General features: G+C 45.2%; 1 long non-coding RNA gene across 1 annotated transcript; it reads right to left on the bottom strand.

Annotated features, from left to right (window-relative positions):
• Nucleotides 1–972: 972 nt before the first annotated feature.
• LOC140471885 (uncharacterized) lies at nucleotides 973–23018 on the bottom strand. The gene is made up of 4 exons (XR_011957238.1): nucleotides 22828–23018; nucleotides 18820–18946; nucleotides 8476–8610; nucleotides 973–1122 (listed from the first exon to the last, which is right to left on the bottom strand). It is a non-coding gene; the product is annotated as an uncharacterized lncRNA (long non-coding RNA).
• Between the last annotated feature and the right edge of the window lie 1230 nt (nucleotides 23019–24248).

Raw genomic sequence — 24248 nt, 5'->3', positions numbered from 1 at the left:
GTTGCTCAGGTTGTATGAGGTAACAGAGACAGCAATGGTCTGATCTGGAGCAGATGACCCAGACTGGGAGAATTGTGGGGACTGGAGGTGCTTTTACAGGGAGGGAGGAGCATAGAGCCACAGGAGGTTACAGAAATGTGGAGAGCTGTCGGGCCTACAGGAGTTCATGGAGATGGGGAGGTTGGGAGGAATGGAGCAGTTTACAGGGATAAGGATGTTGATAGGATGGGGTGTTTTACACAGGCAGGAATGTTTCAGGTGAATGGAGCTGAGTACAGAGATAAAGTGGGTTGTACAGATTGGAAAAACAAATAGACGTATGGAGGGTAGTCGTGACTGAAGATGTTTATAGACACAGGAAGGCTTAGGTTCTGCAGGTTATTTAGATAAAGAGGGTGTGAAATCAGACAGATTCTCCAAGTGACAAAGACAGCAATTTTGGTTGGAGACAGTTTCGCAGATTAGGGAGCATTAGTAACCTCCTCCAGTTTGGTCAGAGTGGGAAGGGTTGAAGGGGAGGGTGATGTTTACACATGGAAGAGCTGGAGAAGATTGTGGAAATGAGTAGATGGATGGAGACACTGGAGGAGCTTACATTGACAGGGTAGGTGCTGGCAATGAAAAGATATCACATCGATAGTGGGTCTTGTAGGAACTGTATTGAAAGAGTCACAGACATTGGAATGACTTCTGCAGATTGGGAGTGTTACAGGGACTGAGAGGATTGTAGGGTCTCCACAGATTGATCGTGTCTTTAAGAATATGTAGATACGAAATTCTTAAACCCAATGAATGCAGTCTTCATTTCAAGACCAGAACCTTATTATCCCTCATCAGCCAAGGATCCCTAACCCTGCCAGCTTTTCCCTTTTCCCCAATGGGTCATACTGGTCCTGGATTCTTGAGATCAGAATTTGAAAAGCCCCCCATTTGCCAGTTGCTCCTTTTCCTTCAAACAGACTCACCCAATCGATTAGAATCATAATATGGAGGTGCTGGTGTCGGACTGGGGGTGTACAAAGTTAAAAATCACCCGACACTCGGTTCCATTCCAGCCGGTTTATTTGAAAGCACTAGCTTTCCGACCACTACTTCTTCATCAGGTGGTTGGGGAGCACAATCCTAAGGTACAGAATTTATAGCAACAGGATGACAGTGTCATGGAATATAACATCAAACAAATTTAGTTTCAGCCTTTCATCTGTTACAGTGATCACCAGCGCTTCCAAAGCGAGTTGGATTATAACTGGGCGATGTGCAATTTTAATTTCACAGCATTGACGCTGGCCAGATCCTGCAGAATGGCCCCAAAACTGATCTTGTTCCAGTATTCCTCTTCAATCTGTGGACCTGCTGATCTTTTTCCATAACTATGTTAAAACGAAGACAGTTGTGGGCACTGGACCCAAAGTGCTCTCTGAATGACACTTCAGTCACTTGCCCGACCACGTTTTCTGAGGGGAGGTCCAGTATTGCACCTGCCTGAGTAGAGTAGGGCCCTCTGCATATTGATTTAGGAACCTCCCTTGGACACATTTGAAAAATTGCTCTCCGTCCAGGTCTTTTTATACTCTAGATGGCCCAGTCAATACAGGGAATATTAAAATCTCCAGCCTGCACTTCTCTAATATTCCTATAGTTATCTGCAATCTCTCTATACATCTGCTCCTTTGGTATCTGTTGGGTCTACAACAGTCTACAATACAGTCCCAACAAAGTGACCACCCCCCTTCTTCTTTCGAACTTCTAACCATGTGGAATTTTAAATGAATATATGTTTTAATAATTGGAATTAACAATCCATAAATAAGTATTGATAAAAATCCAAACACAGAGAAAGACAACAGTTCACTCTCATGTGGTCTGCAGGACATACTCACAGCAAAGTGTGTGCCTCTCAATGACCCTGTGAAATGGGCGAGCCAGCTGCTTCGCTCAAGGGCAGCAAGGGATGGGCAATAAACGCTAGTCAGCCAGAGACATCCACATCCCATACCTGATTTTTTTAAAAATCCATTTAGATCGGTCCCAGCACAGTTCCAGTGGAACAATGTCCTGGCCAATCACGTTGGTAGATTTATGGACAGGGCTTTAAACTGACAGAGAGGATGCTGGGGCAGGGTTCAGGTGAAAGGAGCTTTCCAAATCCAAAGAGAAAACGTGAAGCATCAGAGCAGCGTGGGAATGTGACTGAAGACAACAGAAAGGAACAGGATGGGACAAAATTTAACTAAACTGTAGATCAGCAAATCCATTTGTGACAGGGAATTGTGGGAACGAGTAAATTATGTTTTTTATTAATGGACAAAGTCTCTGCACAAGGTAGATTGATTTGTGACACAGAGATAAAAGAGATTTAGACACCAGAGAGATGTGGTTACAGGGTGAACAAAAGGTGGAACGTAAATATTAAATGGTTCACAACCTTGTGCAAATTCAGGCAAAATGGACGACGCTAACAATAATGGGTAAGAAAGGCATTACAGAGAAAGCATTTGGCATCAGATCATGAAGTAGAGTCAGGCTGAATGTAATTTCTGGCTACTACATGCCAAGGACACAAACAGCAGAACAGTTTTAGACCACCCACCGAACAGCATTTCATGGCTCATCACTGCAATAAATAGGAATTCATTGGAATGTTTAATACAGGCATGGGAAACATTTAGTGAAACGTCAATATTCACAAAGTCTGGGACAATCACACTGACAACAGTGATATTGGAAGGGGAGTTCAGAGAATTTTTTTCAGTGTTTCTTAGAATAACACATTGTGCAACTGGCGAGGGACGTAACTGTCTCAGAGCGACTTTGTGTGATAAAACTTCGTGAATGAGTAATGTCACCTGGAGAGATCCTCTGGGAAATTGTGATAAAGTGCAGTTTAAAGAAATGTAAAGTTTTAAAGTGAATCACAGAAAGGACAAGCTACAACTAGAAACAAAAATAGCCAATTACATGAGTTTGAGAGGAGAACTGACCAGGATAAACAGGCGAAACAGACTGAAATATGTGCCTGTAAATGAACAGTGGAAAACATTTGAAGGAACAGTGTAAAATACTCAACAAAAGGACATTCCACTGAAACAGACAAAAACTCAGCAAGAAATCCCCTTTGGTCCCTCACTCAGGACACAATGGATCATATTAGATTATGAGGCTGAGAAGATCACCACAAAATACTTAAAATCCTGAAGTGAGAGAGAGTTTTAGAGTAAGTTTTAAAGGGATTGCAATGGGTCTGCTAGCAGGAGGGGGGGCAATGGGAAGGGGAATCGTTGTCAGGGTTTATTGACATGATACGAACATGGAGAGGTGAAGGTGCTGGAGGTGGTGGGAGTGTTACAGAGAGCGGTCAGGGCCTGAACGGTGTTACAAAGCCAGTACGGATTGCTGCAGCTGGAGGGGTTTGCAGAGGTAGGGAGGGATATATGTATTTTTATTTGTTCATTCATGTGATGTGGGTGTCACTGCCTGGACCAGCATTCTTTGACCCCATGCTAATTACCCAGAGATTGTTGGGGCCCTGGTGGATAAATATAATACTTTGCTGGCCACAGGTGAAGTGCTGAATGACTGGAGGATCACTAATGTGGTTCCTTTGTTCAAGAAGGGCAGCAGGGATAGGCCAGGTAATTACAGAGCAGATAGTCTGACAGCAGGGGGAGGGACATTATTTTGAACTACTGTGAGGATGAATCAACACTTGCAAAGGTAAGGATCAACTCGGTTTAGTCATCACGGATTTGGCAGAGGAAGATACTGTCTGAGGAATTCAGTTCAGTTTTTTTTTAAATGGTGCTTTAGTATATTGATGAAGGCAGTGCAGATGATGTGGTTTACATGGACTTGAATAAGTCCTTAAACAAGATCCAACATGGAAGGCTGGTCCAAAAGGACTGGGTTCCAAGGCAAGTTGGCAAATTGGATGCAAAATTGGTGGACAGAATACTTTCACCGGGTGTACCACAGAGATCTGTGCAGGAACCATTGAACATTAATAACTCGGATGTGAAAGCAGAAGGTATCATCAGTCGGTTTGCAGATGACATGAAAGGTGAGGGTGTTGTTCACAGCGAGGAGGATGGTCTCCATCTGCAGTCTGATGTCGATCGGATGATAATCTAAGCAGAGTTTAGTTCTGATTGAAGTGAGGTAATACTCTGTGCGAGGTACGATAAGAGAAGAACAGACAAAATGAACGGTAGGTCATTGCGGAGTACTGAGGAATACAGGGACCTTGAAGGACAAGTCCATAGATCCCTAAAGGTGTCAGCACAGGGAGACAGGGTGGGAAAGGCACCTCAACTGGGAGCAGGAGATGGATCCATATCCTGGTGGGGTGAATTGCTCGAGCTGCTTGAGAGGGTATAACCTTGTTCTGGCAGGGTGTTGGACCTTAAATAAACGTAAGGCCAGAAAGAAGATTGAGGCTGGTGCACGAGTTAAAGACAGCAATTTCAGCAGACAAGGCAGGCAAGAACATAGCAGGGAATGGGGGAAAACTGATGATTAAACTGCATTTATTTCAATGTAAGGGGTCAGACAGCTAAGGAAGATGAACTCAAAAGCATGGATTGGAACATGGGACTGGGATATTATAGTTATTACAGAAACACAGCTGAGGGAGGGGCAGGACTGGCAGTTCATTGTTTAAAGGTAGAGATGCTACAGGAAGGCGAGGCAAGAGAGGACGTGTGGTGGTGGGGTTTTGATTGCATGAATCATCACAGCAGTACTTAGAGAGGATATTCGTGTGGGATCGCCCAGTGAAGCTATGTTAGTGGAACTGAGAAATAAGAATGGGTCATCACTTTGATACGATAGGACTGCTGACCCCGAATAATCTGTGGCAGACTGAGGAACAAATATGTCGGAACATCTTAAATATCAACCATAATAATAGGGCTGGAATGGCACGGTTTTTGAACTTTCCAAACCTAGACTGGGACTGCCAGTGTTCAGTGTTTAAGGGAGGAATTTGGTAATTGTGTTCCAGAAAACTCCCAATCAATATGTAAATAGCCTGAAAAGAGAAAGGGGCAAAACCTGACCTCCCCTTGGGAATTAAGGTAGGGAAAGGGACTGAGGTGTGAGTGGGAAAGCATTTTGCCAAAGTGACCACAGTTCTAGTAGTTTGAAATTCAGCTTTGGAAAAGGACAGGCCTGGTCCACAAGTGCAAGTTATAAAATGGAGCCTGACCAATCTTGATCGTATTAGCCAGGAACTTTCAAAATGTGATTGGGGAAGGGAATTATTTACAGGGAAAGGGAAGTTTGGCAAGTGAGAATATTTTAAAAGTGAGATAAACTGATCGATCACCACCAGCATGTTCCTGTTTGTGTGCAGCTCAATGCTGACAGCATTCGGAAACACTGGCTGTCCATTGAGGGTCTGGTCAAGGAAAAGGGGGCACATGTCAGGTATAGCCAGCTGGATCAAGGGAATCCCTGAGGATATACAGGGACTGTTGGAATACACTTTGGGTGGAAAACAGGAATGGAGAAAGGCTAAATGAAATAGCCTCAGCAGAGAAGGAAAGGGGAATCCAAAAGTGATTGTATCAGTATATTAAGAGTGTATAAGTAACTCAGGACAAAATAGTGTCCATTAAAAATCAATGAGGCCATCGATGTTTGGAACTGCAGGATATTTGCTAAGATCCTAAACATTTTTTTCATTCCAGAACTTACTGTGGAGAAAGACTGGGGAACTCAGGGAACAGGAGTAATACATGAGACCGCAATTGGAGTTCTCTGCAATTCCAGTCTCTCTGCTACAGGAAGGATGTTGTCAAACTTGAAAGGGCTCAGAAAAGATTAACAAGGTATTGCCCGGGTTGTTGGTGAATAATCTGGGGTTACTGTCACTGGAGAATCGGAGACTGAGGGGTGACCTTACAGAGGTTTAATAAACATGGGGGCCATGGATAGGGTAAGCATTCAAGGCCTTTTCCCAGAAGTTGGGGAGTCCAAAACTGGAGGGCATAAGTTTAAGGTTAGAGGTGAATGGTTCACAGAGGGACTGAAGAGACAGCTTCTTCACACACATGGTGATGGGTGTATGGAATGAGCTGAAAGAGAAAGTAATGGAGACTGACACAATTACAACATTTAAAAGGTATCTGGATGGGCATCTGAATTGTGAGGGTGTAGACGTATATGGGCCAAATGCTGGAAAAGGGAATGGATTTATTCAGATCTTCTGGTAAGCCTGGACGAGTTGGAGACTGAAGGGTCTGTTTCTATGCTGTATATCTCTATGACTTGAAAAGAGTGCATGTTATAAAAGAGGTGGTGCTGGAGGTTTTAAAACACAAAGCCATGGCAAGTTCCAGAATCCGATTAAATGCATCACAAGGGTAGAGCTTATACAATTAATGTTAAGGCTTCGGTTAGTGTTTTAGTGCAGAGGGACCTCCGGGTTCAGGTACATAATCCTTGAAGTTTGCATCACAGGATGGATAAAACAGTGCTTGGCATGCCTGACTATTGCTCAGTCCATTGAGTGGAGGATATGGGACGTCATGTTGAGATTGCACAGACATTTGTGAGGCCTGTTCTGCAATACTCTGTCCAGTTCTGGTCGCCCCAGTTATAGGGAGGATATTATTAAGCTGCAGGGGGTTCAGAAGAGATTTACCAGGATATTGCTGGGTATGGAAGGCCTGAGTTCTGAAAAATGGCTGGATAGGCTGAGTCTTTTTTCACTGGAGCCTGGAGGTTGAGACATGATGCTATAAAGATTTATGGAAAAAAAATGAGGTACATAGATCAATTTAATGGTAGTTGCCTTTTCCTCAGGATGGGGGAGTCTCAAGAGGAGGGGCCACATTTTTAAGGTTAGAGGGGAGAGGTGTTCAAAAAAAAAGATATGGGGCAATTTGCTACACAGAAGGTGGTTTGAGTGTGGAATGAACTTCCTGAGAAAAGGGTTGATGTGGGTACAATTACAACATTTAAAAGATATTTGGATAAACAGGTGAATAGGGAAGAGTTGGAGTGATATGGGCCAGCAACAGGCAGCTGGGAAGAGTTTAGTTTTAGATTATGGTGAGTATCAACTGAAGGGTCAGTTTCCATGCTGTATGGCGTTATGACAAGAATATGGTTTGATTCCATTATTGAAGAAAGGATCAGGGCTGGGTCCACTGATGTGCATCATCGACATAAACAATTTGGTTGAAAATATAGGAGTGATTGTGCGAAAGTTTGTTGATGATCAATTGAATGGTGTCGTGGGCAGTAAATACGGTTATCAAAGGGGATACTGACCAACTGGGCCAGTGGACCAAGGAATGAAAGATGGAGTTTAATTCAGCTGTTGGATTTTGTTAAGACAAACCAGGGAGGACTAATACAGTTAATGGAAGGGCTCTGGCCAGAGTTGTTGACCAGAGAGAGAAAGAGAGAGAGAGAGAGAGAGAGAGAGAGAGAGACCAGGGGGTGCCAGTTACATTGTTCCTCGGAAATGGCATCACAGGTGGACAGGTTGGGGAAAGCGACATTTGGCACATTTGCCGACATTGGCCAGCACTTTGTTACATACGTTGGAGATATTTGTAACATTGTCCTAAATATTTCACTTGGGCAGAGGAGGCCAAGGGGTGACTCTAAGAATGGTGAATAACCAAGGGTAGGTGAGTCCAAAACTAGAGGGTATAAACAGGAGGTGAGAGAGCAAGGATTTAAAGAGGGAGCTGAGGGGGAACATCATCCACAGAGGATGGTGCATAGACGGAATAGACTGCCTCAGGCACATGGGAGAAACAAGAACAATTACAGCATGGAAAAGACATTTGAGCAGGTACATGGAGAGGAGAAGGTTTGAAGAGCTAAGGGCCAAAGGCAGGCAAATGAGACTCATTCAGTTTAGGTAATATGGGCAGCATTGAGGAGTTGGACCACAGGTTCTGTTTCCGTGCTGTATTACTCTGTATCCAGTTAAAGAGGATTAGTGTAACAAAATAAGGCATGTTGTAGACACTGAAGCAAGTTACAGTGATGGGTATGGTAGTCTGGAATGCAGTACATTTCAAATATGTGGAGGGACTATCGGGAAGGGAGGAGGTTACAGGGACAGGGACTATTGTAGGAGTTAAAAATGACTGAAGACACTGGTGCACAAGCCATGCCACAGATACAGTGTTGCAGAGTAATGAATCTTAGTACAGTGTTGGAGGGAGAACGCAGAACAGAAATATCCCAGGCAGCATTCACAAACTCTCGTCGGAGACCTACTCTCCCGTCTGTTGTACTGATGCTCACTAAGACAGCACAGGACTGAATTGATAACTATGAACTCCCGATGCTGTCTCAGTGCAACATCAGTTAAAGTAGACGTGGTGATTGAGCATGGGGTGTAACTGTACTGTACTGTGCTCCCCCTCCAGCACTGTATCTATGTCATGTCTTGTAAGTGATGTTTGGAGCCCTCTCATTGCTCTCTGCTCTGTGCACTATGAGTGATCTTACCTCACTGCAGGATTTATTGAAGGCTCCAGATCTCCCTTCCCTTTGTCTCTCTGGCTGACCAACTATCTTCAATGAGGTGATGGATGAGACACACAGCAGTTGGGAAGTCTATTGAGTCAGTAACTTCTTGAGTACCTACAGGAGACAGAGAGATAGACAGAATGGGAAATTAGACTGATGCAGTGAGGGTTACACAAGGAGAATGGAAATGAGCCCAAACAGATATCTGGAAAATCCCAAACTCCATCCCAGGCCGGTGCTGTTGCGTCTCTCTGGAGTGGAGAATTCTGTTAGCTCAGGATCTAGAGTAGCTGCAAGAGTGAGAGACGCTGACAGAGGCAGCAATTAGACCCACACAGTGAGGGATACCACATGGAGAGAGACTAAGTGATATCACTGGATTGCTGGAAGACTTCAGGATCACACAGTCATGTTAGAAGAATGGGTGTAGCTTCATGTATCAGTGCTCAGGGATTAGCAACCAGTGAGCAGGTGAAGTGATGGTGTAATAACATTATTGTTAGGGTATTTGTCCAAAACCTCAGCTAATGTTCAGGAGAGGCAGGTTTGAATCCCACCATAAGATATGGTGGAATTTAAAATCAATAATTTTAAAAATAGCAATGAACAATCGATAAACAAATATGAAACCATTGCTGATGTACAAAAATCACAATCCCTTCGATTAGATTCCCTACAGTGTGGAAACAGGCCTTTCGACCCAAGAGTAACCCACTCAGACCCATCTCCCTCGATCTAATACACCTAACATTATGGGCAATGTAGCATGGCCAATTCGCCTGAGCTGCGCGTCCTTGGACTGTGAGAGGAAACCGGAGCATCCAGAGGCAATTCACGTTGACACGTGGAGAATGTGCAAACTCCACACAGTCGCCCGCGGCTGGAATCGAACCTGGGACCCTGGTGCTGTGAGGCAGGAGTGCTAATCACTGAGCTACCGTGCCGCCCACTTGCCCTTTCAACAACGAGATCTGATCATCCTCACGTGGTCTGCATGACATACCCACAGCAAAGTATTTGCCTCTCAATGGTCCTCTGAAATGGCCAAGCAAGCTACTCAGCTCATGGGCAGCTAGGGATAGGCAATAAAGGCTAGTCAGCCAGAGACACCCACATCCCCTACCTGATTTATAAAAAAATCCAATAGGATGGTCCCACTGGAACCGTGATGGGACCAGTGTCCTGGCCAATCATGACAGTAGGTTTATGGACAGGGCTTTAAACTGACAGAGAGGATGCAGGGACAGGGTCCAGGTGAAAGGAGCTTTCCAAATTCAAAGAGAAAAGGTGAAGCATCGGAACAGTATGGGGATGTGACTGAAGGTAATCAAAAAGGAACACGATGGGACAGCGATTAACTAAAACTGTACTTCAGTGAATAGGTTTGTGACAGGAAATTGTGGGAGAGTAAATTATGTTTTTTTTTCAATGGACGACGTCTTATCAATAAGGTAGATGGATTTGTGACACTGAGATAAAAGAGGTTTAGATAACAGAGAGACATGGTTACAGGGTGAACAAAAGGTGGACATAAATATTCAATGGATCACAACCTTGCGGAAACTCAGGCAAAATGGGTAACACTAACAATAATGGATAACAAAGACATCACAGAGAAAGTATTTGGTCTCAGATCATGAAGTAGAATCAGTCTGAATGCAAATTCTGGCTACTACTTGCCAAGGACACAAGCAGCAGGATAGTTTTAGCCACCAAAAAGCATTCCGTTGCTCATCACTGCATTACACAGGAACTCATTGGAATTTTTTAACAAACACATTGTGATAATTTTGGGAAACATCAATATTCAAAATGTGGGACAGTCACACTGGCAAGAGTGATATTGGAAGAGGAGTTCAGAGAATTAGTTTTCAGTGTTTCTTTGATTAACAAATTGTGCAACTGGCTAGGGACGTAACTATCTCAGAGCGACCATTGTGTGATGAAACTTCGTGAATGAGTAATGACACCTGGAGAGATCCTCTGGGAAATTGTGATAAAGTGCAGTTTAAAGAAATATAAAGTTTTAAAGTGAATCACAGAAAGGACAAACTACAAGCAGAAACAAAAATAGCCAATGACATGAGTTGGAGAGGAGAACTGACCAAGGTAAATAGGCTAAACAGACTGAAATATGTATCTGTCAATGAACAGTGGAAAACATTTGAAGGAGCAGTGTAAAACACTCAACAAAAGGACATTCCATTGAAACAGACAAATCCTCACCAAGAAATCCCCATCGGTCCCTCACTCAAGTAAAAAGGATCATATCAGATTATCGGGCTTAGAGGATCACCAAAAAGTACTTAAAATCCTGAAGTGAGAGAAAGTTTTACAAGTAAGTTTTAAAGGGATTGCAAAGAGTCTGCTCGCAGGAGGAGGTCAGATGGAAGAGGGAATAATTGTCAAGGTTTTATGTCACAAAAGGAACTGGGAGAGCTGAAGGTGCTGGAGGTGGTGAGAGTGTTACAGAGAGGGGTCAGGGTCTGAACAGTGCTACAAAGCCAGTACAGATTGCTGCAGCTGGAGGTGTTTACAGAGGTAGGGAGGGATATATGTATTTTTATTTATTCATTCATGGGACAAGGATGTCACTGTGGGACCAACATTTTTTGCCCCACTGCTAATTACCCAGAGTATAGCACAGAGTCAGCCATATTGCTGTGGGTCTGGTGTCACGTGCAGGCCAGACCAGGTTAGAATGTCAGATGTCCTTCCCTAAAGGACGTAAGTGAACCAGATGAGTACTTTCTACTGGTCAACAATGCTTTTATGGTGGCCTCACCAATGTCCTGTACAGCCACAACATGACATCCCAACTTCTACTCTCAATGCTCTACCCAAAGAAGGTAACCACCCCAAACGCCTGCTTCACCAACCTGTCTACCTGTGACACCACTTACAAAGAACTGTCCACCTGCATCCCTGGGTCTCTGACTGACAACACTACCCAGGGCCCGAACATTTTCTATACAAACCCACCCTGGTTTGTTTCACCAAAATGGAACACCTCACCTTTATCTAATTAAACTCCATCTGCTATTCTTCAGCCCACTATCCCAGTGTACTATTTGAACTGTTGTATCACAGATAACTTTCTTCACTGTCCACTTTACCAACAATTTCAGAGTCACTCAAAAAAGTTACTTCCCACAAAACCAATATTCCCATCCGAACCATTTATCCAAATGACAAACAACAGGGGACCCACTCCACCGAAAGGCAACATGTCTCCCATCACCCTCTGTCTCCTACCATCAAGCCTAATTTTGTATCCAGTTCACTAGCTCCTCCTGAATACCATATCCTTTTACATTGATCTGAGCTTATTATCCAGTTTACCATACAGAACGTAGAACACAGAACAGTACAGCACAAGACGCTTCGGCCATGATGCCATGCCCATCTTTTACCTGACTGGAAGATCAAACTAACTTACATACCCTTCATTTTGCCGATCCAAGAGTCTGTTAAAGTGTCCCGTTCCACCCACCCACCACTCTCTGTGTAAAGAACCTCCATCTGAAATCTCCCCTTACCCATCCTCCAATCACCTTACAATTATGCCCCTTGTACCATGTATGCCATGGGATAAAGAGGTCTCTCACTGTTCACTCTATCTTTGCCTCACACCATCTTGTTCACCTCTACCAAATCACACCACACTCTTCTTCACTCCAATGAGAAAAGCCTTAGCTCCCTCAACCTTTCTTCATAAGACATGCCCTCCAGTCCAGGTAGTATCCTGGTAAATCTCCTCTTTACCCTCTCTAAAGCTTCCATATCCTTCCTGTAATGAAGGGATCAAAACTGAACACAATATTCTAATTGGGATTGAAACAGGGCTGTATAGAGCTGTAGCATAACCTCATGCCTTTAAAACTCAATCTCCCAGCTAATGAAAGCCAATACAACATATTCTTTCTTAACAACACTATAAGTTTGGTGGCAAATTTGATGGATCTCTGGTCATGAATTCCAAGATCCATCTGTTCCTCCACACTATTCAGCATTCTGCCTTTACCCCTGTATTCTGCATTCAAGTCTCACCTTCCAGAATACATCACTTCACACTTTTCCAGATTTGACTTCATCTGCCACTTCTCAGCCCAGCTCTACATCCTGTCAATGTCCCATTGCAACCTCCAGCAGACATCCACACTATTCACCACTCCACCAACCTTCATGTCATTGGCAAACTTACCTACCCACTCTTCCACTCACACATCCAAGTCATTCATAAAATCACTAAGAGCAGAGATTTTTTGACCTCTCCCTGCAGAAAACCACTGGTCACTGAGCTCCAGGCTGAATGATTTCCATCTGTCATCGCCCTCTGTCTTCTAAGGACCAGGATTTCTGTCTCCAGACAGGCAGGTTTCCCTGTATCCCATGCTCTGTACTTTCTCAATGAGCCATAAATGTGTTTTGTCACATTCTCAAAGGATTCAATAAGATTTGTGAGGCATGACCTGTCCCTTACAAAGTCATGATGACTTCCTCTAATCAAACTATGGTTTTCCAAGGAATCATAAATCCTGTCTCTTAGAGTCCTCTCCAATAATCTGCACATCACAGACAGAAGACTGACAGGTCTGTGATTCCCAGGATTATCTCTATTCCCTTTCTTGAACAACGCATGGCTGATTCACCTAACCTGCACATCTTTGGGCTGTGGGGGGAAACCGGAGCACCCGTCGGAAACTCACACAGACATGGTGAGAATGTGCAAACTCCACGCAGACAGTCGCACGGGGCTGGAATTGAAATCGTGTCCCTGGTGCTGTGAGGCAGCAGTGCTAACCACTGAGCCACCGTGCTGGCCCATGTAACTCTCTATAGCCCTGCTTCTGATCCTTGGTTCCTCAAGCTTAAATTAGCTTCCTTCTTCCTCTTGACTAGATGTTCTCCATCCCCTGGAACCATGTCAAATGCTTTGCTGTAGACAACGCTGACTGCGCTGCCTTCATTTATCGCTTGGTCAACTCCTCGAAGAGTCAATCCAGTTTGTGAAACACGGTTTCCCACTCACAAAGCCATGCTGACTATCTCTAATCAGCCCTTGCCTTTCCAAATATATGTAACTCCTTTCTCTCAGAATCTCCTCCAACAACTTACCTAGCACTGGGCTCACTGGGCTGTGATTTCCTGGCTACTCACTGCAGACCTTAAGTGATGGAACAGCATTAGCCACCCTCCAGTCTTCCGGTCGCTCATTGTGTGTATTGATAAAATAAATATATGTTAGGAACACTGCAATCTCTTCCCCAGATTCCCAAAATATTCTAGGATCGACCTAATAAGCGACTGAGGATTGATCTACCTTTATTTGTTTTCAGATTCCAACACTTTTTTTTCCTTTGTTGAGGATTCTTTCCAAGACATCACTATTTATTTCCCCAACTTCCTGAGCTTCCATGTCTTTCTCCACAGTAAATTCTGACAACACTATTTTGTCTAATATCTCACCCACCTCCGGACAGTTAAGGTGCCCTATTCTTTACCAAATTACTCTTTAGCCCTGATTGAAACTTGTGTAAAGTTTTCTGAAAATTCAAATAAATCGTATCTTCAGTCCAACCACTCCTACACCCGTATCTACTCTGCCATTTATATTCACAACAATAAAAATAAAATCCAACAGGCTCAAAAACACATCCTCTTTTTTATTAAAAGTGTTTCTAAGGGTCCAGTTGTTGTTCATTGACATATCCTTTCAAACATATTTCAGCTCCTGACCTACTATAGGCTAACACTGTTTGGTTTCAGACTGGCAGCAGAAAGGGTTATGGGAGTTCATGTTTATATCATGGTAATAGATGTTTTGGAAATAAGCAGGGTCGTGGGGACTGAAGGACATTATGGAGATAGGGAGTGATGTAGGGACTGAACGAGATTATGGACACAGAGTGCAGTGGTGACTGAAGAACATTATGGAGATAGGGAGTGCTGTGCGGACTGTATGAGATTATGGACACAGAGAGTGCAGTGGTGACTGAAGAACATTATGGAGATAGGGAGTGATGTGGGGCCTGATAGGGGCCAAAGAGATCTGCAGGGCTGTTGGGCCTAAAGGAGGTAGCACAGATCAGGAGGATGATGGGGATTGAAGGAGGTTACTCTGAACGGGAGGGTCATTGGGTCAGGATGAGATTATGGAGATAGGGAGGGTCGTGGGGCCTTTTGGAGGTTATGGAGTTAGGGAGGTTTGTGGGGAATGATTCAGGTTACATAGATAGGAAGAGTCGTGGGGACTGAAGGAGTTTATGGAGAGAGGGAGGGCTGTGGGGACTGAAGGAGGTTATATAGATAGTAAGTTTATAGAGAAGCACAGGAAAGAAGAGCAGGTATTGGCCACTTGACCACAGAGTCGGTCCCACCATTCAACATGATCACGACTGATCATTAACCCAGTACAGTATTCCTTCTTTCACACCTTACTCTGATATTATAGTGACTACTGGCATTTAGTGATACAGTGGGCTGTAGTAACTGGGATGGGGGTGGGGTGGGGGGTGTCTTACAGAGATAGGGAGGGTTGTGGAAGCTGGGACAGGTGACAGAAACAGGGTGGGTTTTAGGAAGGGGAGGACTTTACACAGATTTGGAGGAATGCAGGGATGGGACGTGATAACAATCACAGGGAAGATTTTGGAAGCTCGATCTGAGACGGGTACAGCTGAGAACAGAAGTGAGTCAATCAGTCAGGACAGGTAGGGACAAGGTAGGATTAATAAATTAAACTGCATTTATTTCAATGCAAGGGGCCTAACAGGGAAGGCAGATTAACTCAGGACATGGTTAGGAACATGGGACTGGGATCTCATAGCAATTACAGAAACATGGCTCAGGGATGGGCAGGACTGGCAGCTTAATGTTCCAGGATACAAATGCAACAGGAAGGATAGAAAGGGAGGCAAGAGAGGAGGGAGAGTGGCATTTTTGATAACGGATAGCATTATAGCTGTGCTAAGGGAGGATATTCCCAGAAATACATCCAGGGAAGTTATTTGGTGGAACTGAGAAATAAGAAAGGGATGATCACCTTATTGGGATTGTATTACAGACCCCTCAATAGTCAAAGGGAAATTGCCAAACAAACTTGTAAGGAGATCTCAGTTATCTGTAAGAATAATAGGGTAGATATGGTAGGGGATTTTAACTTTCCAAACATTGACTGGGACTGCCATAGTGTAAAGGTTTACATGGAGAGTAATTTGTTAAGTGTGTACAAGACAATTTTCTGATTCAGTATGTGGGTGTACCAACTAGAGAAGGTGCAAAACTTGACCTAAACTAAGGAAATAAGGCAGGGCAGGTGAGTGAGGTGTCAGTGGGGGGTCACTTTGGGACCAGCGACCATAATTCTATTCATTTTAAAATAGTGATGGAAAAGGATAGACCAGATCTAAAAGTTGAAGTTCTAAATTGGATAAAGGCCCATTTTGACGGTATTAGGCAAGAACTTTTGGAAGCTGATTGGAGGCAGATGTTCGCAGGTAAAGGGATGGGTGGAAAATGGGAAGCTTTCAGTAATGAGATAACAAGAATCCAGAGAAAGTATATTCCTGTCAGGGTGTAGGGGAAGGCTGGTAGGTATAGCGAATTCTGGATGACTAAAGAAATTGAGGGTTTAGTTCAGAAAAAGAAGAAAGCACATGTCGGGTATAGACAGGATAGATCGAGTGAGTCCTTTAGAGTATAAAGGAAGTTGGAGTATACTAAAGAGGGAAATCAGGAGGGCAAAAAGGGGACATGAGACAGCTCTGGCATATAGAATTAAGGAGAATGCACAGGGTTTTTACAAATATATTAAGGACAAAGGGTAACTAGGGAGAGAATAGGGCCCCTGAAAGGTCAGCAAGGCGGCCTTTGTGTGGAGCCACAGAAAATGGGAGAGATACTAAATTAATATTTTGCATCAGTATTTACTGTGGAAAAGGATATGGAAGATATAGACTGTAGGGAAATCGATGGTGACATCTTGCAAAATGTTCAGATACAGAGGAAGAAGTGCTGGATGTCTTGGAACGGTTAAAGGTGGATAACCCCCCAGGACCTGATCAGGTGTACCCGAGAAATCTGTGGGAAGCTGGAGAAGTGATTGCTGGGCCTCTTGCTGAGATATTTGTATCATCAATAATCACAGGTGAGGTGCTGGAAGACTGGAGGTTGGCAAACGTGATGCAACTGTTTAAGAAGGGTGGTAAAGACAAGCCAGGGAACTATAGACCGATGAGCCTGAACTCAGTGGTGAGCAGGTTGTTGGAGGGAACCCTGAGGGACAGGATGTACATGAATTTGGAAAGGCAAGGACTGATTAGGGATAGTCAACATGGCTTTGTACGTGGGAAATCATGTCCCACACACTCGAGTGATTTTTTGAAGAAGTAGCAAAGAAGATTGATGAGGGCAGAGTGATAGATGTGATCTATATGGACTTCAGTAAGGCATTCGACAAGGTTCCCCATGGGAGACTGATTAGCAAGGTTAGATCTCATGGAATACAGTGAAAACTAGCCGTTTGGATACAGAACTGGCTCAAAAGTAAAAGACAGAGAGTGGTGGTGGAGGATTGTTTTTCAGACTGGAGACCTGTGACCAGTGGAGTGTCACAAGGATCAGTGCTGGGCCCTCTACTTTTTTATCATTTACATAAATCATTTGGATGAGAGCATAAGAGCTACAGTTTGCAGATGACACCAAAATTGGAGGTGTAGTGGACAGCGAAGAGGGTTACAACAGGATCTGGACCAGATGGGACAATGGGCTAAGTGGCATATGGAGTTTAATTCAGATAAATGCGAGGTGCTGCATTTTCGAAAAGCAAATCTTAGCAGGACTTATACACGTAATGGTAAGGTCCTAGGGAGTGTTGTTGAACAAAGAGACCTTGGAGTGCAGGTTCATAGCTCCTTGAAAGTGGAATCGCAGATAGATAAGAGAGTGAAGGCGGCGTTTGGTATGTATTCCTTTATTGGTCAGAGTATTGAGTCCAGGAGTTGGGAGGTCATGTTGCGGCTGTACAGCACATTGGTTAGGCCACTGTTGGAATATTTTGTACAATTCTGGTCTCCTTCCTATCAGAAAAAATGTTGTGATACTTGAAAGGGTTTAGAAAAGATTTACAAGAATGTTGCCAGGGTTGGAGGATTTGAGCTACAGAGAGAGGCTGAACAGGCTGGGGCTGTGGCATCGGAGGCTCAGGGGTGATCTTACAGAGGTTTCAAAATTATGAGGGACATGGATAGGATAAACAGACAAAGACTTTTCCCTGGGCTCGGGGAGTCCACAACTAGAAGATATAGGTTTAGGGTGAGAGGGGAAAGATATCAAAGAGACCTAAGGGGCAACTTTTTCAAGCAGAGGGTGGTACGTGTATGGAACGAGCTGCCAGAGGATGTGGTGGAGGCTGATACAACTGCAACATTTAAAAGGCATTTGGATGGGTATAGGAATGGGACGGGTTTGGAGGGATATGGGCCGGGTGCTGGCCTGTGGGACTAGATTGGGTTGGGATATCTGGTCGGCATTGACAGGTTGAACCGAAGGGTCTGTTTCCGTGCTGTACATTTCTATGACTCCACCACTCATGGAGGTTATAGAGATAAACTGTGTGATTGCATCTGGAGGAGGTTAAAGGCATAAAGGTTTGTAGTTATCGTAGGAAATTACATCATTTGGGACCAGCAGAGTTTACAGAGGCTGACTGCATTTCAGAAACAGGAAGAGTTCATAATCATCATTAGAAATGCAGAAACTAATTTATGAGAGAAGCAGGGTCACTCTGCACTGTGCCCAGAGACAAGGAGGAGTCTTACAGCTGGAGGAGGTTACTAAGGTACAGGGCTTTTTTGTTGTCGTGACGGGAAGGTTACAGAGATCATGAAGGTAGTAGGAGTTCAAAAAAGTCACAAAGACAGGGAGGTTTCTCAGATCTGGAAAGGACTACACTGACCAGGGTGGCTTAAGGAACTGAAGAGTTGTTTTTCTTCAGTTAAGGAGAGATGTGACAGAACCCGGGATTAATGACAAAGGCAGAAACTTGGAGAGTTGTAGTGGTAGGAGGAGCTTACAGGGATAGGCAGTATTGTAGGGGCTGATAGAGATAGGGGAAGTGGTATCGATGAAACAGACAATGGAGAAACTGACAGACATAGGGAGGGTTCTGTGGAACAGATGAATTTACAGACAAGATGGTGATAATGAAGCCTGAGAATTTTCTCATGTTCCTTGCCCAGCATTGTTCCTACATCATGCCCTCAGGGTCTGAATTAAAATCCACTTACTCCTCCCTGTGCTGTTTACTGTGAGTGATCTTACCGGCTGCAGAATTTACTGAAGGCTCCAGATCTCCCTCTCCATCTCGCTGGCTGACCAACCGTCTTCAATGTGGTGATGTACGAGACAGGAATTGGGAATTCTGCTGAATCAGGGACATCAGGAATACCTACAGGAGGCAGAGAAATAGACAGAATGGAAAATTACACTGATGCATGAATGTTACACATGGAGAATGGCATTGAATCCCACAGAGATCTGGAAATTCCTAATGTCCATTCCTGGCCTGTTCTGCTGCGTCCCTCTGGAGTGGCTCAGGATCTGGAGGAGCTGCAAGAGCGGGAGACGCTGACAGAGGTAGCAATTAGACCCAAAAGTAAGGGATATCACATGCAGAGAGACTGAGTGATATCAGCAGTGTGAGGATCACACAATGGTAACATCAGAAGTGGTTCTGACCAGTGAGCACTGTTACAAGTACTCAGGGAAGACTGAGCTATTTTATTGAGATAGGCTCCCCAGGTATCAGGATTATGCAGTGTGCTATAAATGGACACAGATGTGAAGGGGGACAGGTCTGACGTGAATGGAAATTCCCAAGTCCAAAGAGAAAGGTTGAAATATTGGAACACGATGGAGATGTGGATGAAGACCAACAGAAAGAAACAGTAAGGGACTGAGTTTAATTAAAATACGACATTGTCAAATAGATTTGTGACAGGAAATTATTGGTTAACATAAAGTAAATGCCATTTCTGCCCCTCACAATTCCTCACACACCACAAATGATATCACTTCCGCCCCTCACATCATCGCGAATGTCACACACTCAGTGACTTCCATGCCCCCCGCCCCACTGCCGTGTTTGCCACCACTTCCGCCCCCACCAACGCCGCGCACTTGCATTCTGCTGACAACCCCCCCAGGTCTCACTGTCACAATCCCTGCCCCCAGAACCCTGAGGGGAATACCACCCCTGCTCATGACTCCATCCCCATCCCCCCTAACACCACACCCTCTCCAGTAACAGGCTCCGTCACCTCCCCCAGCTCCACACCTACGCCTGGTCCCAGCTCCCAGTCCTGCCGAGTTTTCACCATTCCCGCTGACCCCCCCTCACTGAGGACGAATGATCAATCCTCAGCAAAGGCCTCACCTTTATCCCCCTCCGTCCACACATCAATTAATTCAATACACGCCGTGACATCGAACACTTCTTCCACCGCCTCCGCCTCAGAGCTTACTTTTACAATGAAGACTCCCACCCACCTTCCAAGGACCCTTTTGCCCACCTCCAACATACTCCATCCACCTGGACACCCCGCGCTGGCCTATTACCTGCATTCGATCTCTTCATTTGCAACTGCCGCTGACACATTAACGCCTCAACCTATCTACCCCCTCCCCCACTCCATCCTCTCACCCTCACATCGTGCAGCCCTCCATTCCCTCTGCTCCACTCCCGACCGCATCATCAAACCAGCAGATAGAGGGTGTGCAGTGGTAGTCTGGTGCGCTGACCTCTACACTGCTGAAGCCATGATGCCAACTCGAAGACACCTCCTCCTATCACCCCCTCGACCATGACCCACCTCCCATCACCAAACCATCATCTCCCAGAGCAGACAGAACCTCATCACCTCAGGAGGAGATCTCCCACCCACAGCTTCCTATCTCATTGTCCGGGATCCCCCACTGCCCGGTTCTACCTCCTTCCCAAGATCCACAAGCCTGACCATCCTGACCGACCCATTGTCTCAGCATGCTCCTACCCCACCGAACTCATGTCTGCCTACCTCGACATTGTCCTATCCCCCAGTCCAGGAATTACCCACATTCGTTCGAGACAACACCCATACCCTCCACCCCCTCCAAGACTTCTGTTTCCCTGGCCCCCAACGCCTCATCTTCACCATGGATATCCAATCCCTCTACACCTCCATCCTCCATGACCAGGAGCTCCAAGCCCTCCGTTTCTTCATCTCCCGATGTCCACAACAGTACCCTTCCACCAATACTCTCATTCGTTTGGCTGAACTTGTCCTCACACTTAACAATTTTTTCTTCAAATCCTCCCACTTCCTCCAGACCAAAGGGGTAGCCATGGGCACCCTTATGGGCCCCAGCTCTGCCTGTCTCTTTGTTAGCTACGCAGAACAGTCCATCTTCCGTAGTTACAATGGCACCACTCCCCACGTCTTCCTCCACTACATTGATGACTGCATTGGCGCCACATCGTGCTCCCTTGAGGAGTTTGAGCAATTCATCAACTTCACCAACACTTTCCACCCTGACCTTAAATTTACCTGGACCATCTCTGATACCTCCCTCCCCTTCCTGGACTTCTCCATCCCCATTAATGACAACCGATTTGACACTGACATTTTTTAATGAACCTTCCGACTCCCACAGCTACCTCGATTGCACCTCTTCCGAGACTACCGCCTGCAAATTTGCCAACCCGTATTCCCAATTCCTCCACCTCCGCCGTACCTGTTCCCAGGAGTGCCAGTTCCACCACAGAACACACCAGATAGCCTCCTTCTTTAGAGATCGGAATTTCCCTTCCCACGTGGTTAAAGATGCCCTCCAACGTATCTCGTCCATATCCCACACCTCCGCCCTCAGACCCCACCCCTCCAACCATAACAAGGACAGAACGCCCCTGGTGCTCACCTTCCACCCTACCAACCTTCGCATAAACCAAATCATCCGCCGACATTTCCGCCACCTCCAAACAGACCCTACCACCAGGGATACATTTCCCTCCCCACCCCTTTCTGCCTTCCGCAAAGACCGTTCCCTGAGTGACTACCTGGTCAGGTCCACCCCTCCCAAAATCCCACCCTCCCTTCCTGGCACCTTCCCCTGCCACTGCAGAAATTGCAAAACCTGCGCCCACACCTCTCCCCTCACCACCATCCAAGGCCCCAAAGGAGCCTTCCACATCCAAAGTTTTACCTGCACATCCACCAATATCATTTATTGTATCCGTTGCTCCCTATGCGGTCTCCTCTACATTGGGGAGACTGGACACCTCCTAGCAGAGCACTTTAGGGAATATCTCTGGTACACCCGCACCAATCAACCCCACTGCCCTGTGGCCCAACATTTCAACGCCCCCTCCCACTCTGCCGAGGACATGCAGGCCCTGGGCTTCCTCCACCGCTGCTTCATCACCACCTGACGCCTGGAGGAAGAACGTCTCACCTTCCGCCTCGGAGCACTTCAACCCCAGGGCATCAATGTGGACTTCACCAGTTTCCTCATTTCCCCACCTCCAGCCTTCCAGCTCAGCCCCCCATGACCTGTCCTAATGGACTATCTCCCTTCCCACCGATCCACTCCACCCTCGTCTCTGACCAATCACCCCCATCCCCACCCCCATTCACCCATTGTACTCTTTGCTACCTTCCCCCATCCTCCTCTCTGACCTATCACCTTCTTCCCCACCCCATTCACCTATTGTACTCTTTGCTACTTTCTCCCTATCCCCACCCCCCTCTCATTTATCTCCCAACTCTGCAGGCTCCCGGCCTCTATTCCTGATGAAGGGCTTTTGCCCGAAACACCGATTTTCCTGCTCCTCGGATGCTGCCTGACCTGCCGTGCTTTTCCAGCACCACTCTAATCTAGACTCTGGTTTCCAGCATCTGCAGTCCTTGTGTTTACATTATTGGAGGAGGAGACGACCGAGATAAAGCATGTTGTTAACACTGAACCAAGTTACAGGGATAAGGATGGTAGTCTGGAATGAAGTACATTTAAAATATGTGGAGGGACTATCGGGAAGGGAGGAGGTTACAGCGATAGGATCTATTATAGGAATTAAAAATTATTGAAGACACTGGACCACAAGACATGCCATAGATACACTGTTGTAGAGTCGTGAGTTTTAATATAACAGAACTTACATTGGGATGGTGATTGAGCCTGGGGTGTGTGTGTGTACTGTACTCCCCTCCAGCACTGTATCTATGTCATGTTGTGTTAACAGATGGTTGGATCCCTCTCATTGTTCTTTGCTCTGTGCACTGTGGGTGACCTTACTTCACTACAGGATTTATTGAAGGCTCCAGATCTCCTTTCCCTTTGTCTCTCTCTGGCAGACCAACTGCATTCAATGAGGTGATGGACGATCCACCCAGCAGCTGGGAAGGCTATTGAGTCAGGACTTTCCTGAGTACCTACAGGAGACAGAGAAATAGACAGAATGGGAAATTAAACAGATGCAGTGAGGGTTACACATTGAGAATGGCACTGAGTCCCACAGAGATATGGAAAATGGAGCGATATTAAGTGATAGTCCCAGATTGCTGGAAAATGTCAGGATCACACAGTCATGTTGTAAGAATGGGTTTAGCTTCATGATGCCCTGGTATCAGTGCTCAGGGATGAGCACCCAGTGAGCAGGTGAAGTAATGACCTAGTGGTATTATTGCGAGAGAATGTATCCAAAACCTCAGCTAATGTTCAGGGCAGACAGGATTGAATCCCGCCATCTGAAAAGGAGACATTTGAAATCAATAATTTTAAAAATAATAATTAACAATCCACAAATAAGTATGAAACCATTACTGATGTACAACAAATCCAAACACTTGTCCTTTAGAGAAGGACATCTGCCCATCCTCACGTGGTCTGCACAACATCCCCACAGCAAAGGGTTTGCCTCTCAATTACCCTCTGAAATGGCCGAGCAAGTCACTCAGCTCAAGGTCAACGAGGGCTGGTCAGACAGAGACACCCACATCCCATACCTGATTTAAAAGAAACTATTCGGATGGTCCCTCTGGAACCGTGCTGGGACCAGTGTCCTGGCCAATCATGTCGGTAGGTTTATGGACAGGGAATTAAACTGACAGAGAGAATGCAGGTGAAAGGAGCTTTCAAATCCAAAGGGAAAAGGTAAAGCAATGGAATAGCCTGGGAATGTGGCTGAACACTAGCAGAAAGGAACAGGATGGGACAGAGGTTAATTAAAATTGTACATCAGCAAATAGGTTTGTGACAGAAAATTGTGGAAGAGAGAATATTCTGTTTTTGTTTTGAACGGACAACGTTGCTGTAATAAGGTCGATGGATTTGTGACACAGAGATAAAAGAGAATTAGACACCAGGGAGACATGGATACAGGGTAAATAAAAATATTCAGTGGTTCGTAATCTTGTGCAAACTCAGGCAAAATGGGCAACGCTAACAATAATGGATAACAAAGGCTTTACAGAGAAATCAATTAGCCTCAGATCATGAAGTAGAGTCAGTCTGAATGTAAATTCTGGCTACTACTTGCCAAGGACAGAAGCAGCAGAACAGTTTTAGCCACCGAACAGCATTTAATGGCTCGTCACTGCATTAAACAGGAACTCATTGGAATTTTTTAACAAAGGTATTGTGATAACTTTGTAAAACTTCAATATTTGTATAATCTGGGACAATCACACGGACAGCATTGATATTGGAAGAGGAGT

Source organism: Chiloscyllium punctatum, unplaced genomic scaffold, assembly GCF_047496795.1.
Source record: "Chiloscyllium punctatum isolate Juve2018m unplaced genomic scaffold, sChiPun1.3 scaffold_187, whole genome shotgun sequence".
In the NCBI taxonomy this organism is placed as follows: domain Eukaryota; kingdom Metazoa; phylum Chordata; class Chondrichthyes; order Orectolobiformes; family Hemiscylliidae; genus Chiloscyllium; species Chiloscyllium punctatum.
This window is presented reverse-complemented; position numbering and strand designations above follow the sequence as displayed.